This window comes from Mustela putorius, unplaced genomic scaffold, assembly GCF_011764305.1.
Source record: "Mustela putorius furo isolate JIRA1106 unplaced genomic scaffold, ASM1176430v1.1 tig00003871_pilon_pilon_pilon, whole genome shotgun sequence".
Taxonomy (NCBI): Eukaryota; Metazoa; Chordata; class Mammalia; order Carnivora; family Mustelidae; genus Mustela; species Mustela putorius.
This window is the reverse complement of record NW_025422023.1, coordinates 8,545,253-8,546,600: the sequence shown is the minus strand read 5'-3', so window position 1 is coordinate 8,546,600 and position 1,348 is coordinate 8,545,253.

Here is a 1,348-nt window from a genome sequence, read left to right as displayed (position 1 = left end):
CTTTCTTTTGCCAGCATAATTCACCATGATATAGCCATTTAAAAAGCCTCTAAGGGATAAGCAATTAACCTGGGACATGTTTGTGTGATAATTCTGCAACAATTTTATTTTGAAAAACCTGAGTGTATTACTGTGCAGTCTGAAACTATAAAGGTTTGACATCAAGTTTTCCAGATTTTTTTTTTTTTTAAGTAGGCTCTATGCTCAACATGGGGCATGAATTCTGACCCTAAGATCAAGAGTTGCATGGTCCATTCACTAAGCCATGTATATGCCCTGGATCAATATTAAGTTTTAAGCATTTCTGAGAACAGGTGAGAAACGTAAATTGTTCCAACATACAACCTTCTTGATGGCACAAGTTGTTTTTGATCAGAGAATACCAAGTGAAATGTGAAATAAAACAATTAGCTTATGAGGTATAATGTGTGAGTTCACTAGGATCTGGACGACAGTATATAGGCTTATTATGCCTTTGTGCAGTTTATATTTCCTCAGTCTGAGATTTCACACTAGTAGAACCATGACATTTTAAAATCTGAATGACAAAACCTTGGTAAATTGTTCTGAATGCTCAATGATGACACTTTGAATTGATTTTTAATCATATCAAGAAAGACATTCCTTTAATAAATTAAAAGATCCTTCCTGGTGAATGTGAAAAAATGTTAGGTCTCCTGGGAATACAAATACCTATTGAATCCTGTTGTCATTGTACTTCATTAGCTGTGTCTTCTTAATGAAAAATTATTAACATAGACACTTCTTTTGTAATAAAAAAAATGAAAAAGAGCAATTACGGTAAAGGGCTTATGAAAACATTAGAAGTAGAGATGGTTTCCAAAATGGTTTTGACTGCCCTCAAATGATTGATTGACATTTTCAATCTCCTTGGCATTTCTGTGACCACAGAATTTTTTTTTACATGCCTATGTAAAAGGAAATTTGGTATAATATTTCTTCTCCTTTCTCCTTCAGACTTACTAATTTTCTTCTCTCTCTGCCCCAGGCGGCTTGCCTCTATATGGTTTCTGTTGGATTTGGCCAGTGAGAAGACCCAGTGGAAAGTTAGAGACTGGGAGGAGAGAGGGTGGATGTTCATTCTCCTGCTTTCGCCTGGACGAAGTGGCGCTGTTATTTTACATCCTAGATGTTGTTGGTGGGCTTTTCTTCTATGGCTATAGCTGTAGAGGTCTGTACTGCTGTTTTAGCCCCATAGCCCTAGAAGTCTATGAGATTCCTGCATCTGTAGTCACCACATTTTATTTGTTTTCTTGACCTTGTGTACATCTCTGAGAATGTTCTCTTTACTAGACTCTCTTTAATAAAATTCTTTCAGCTCTGTTAA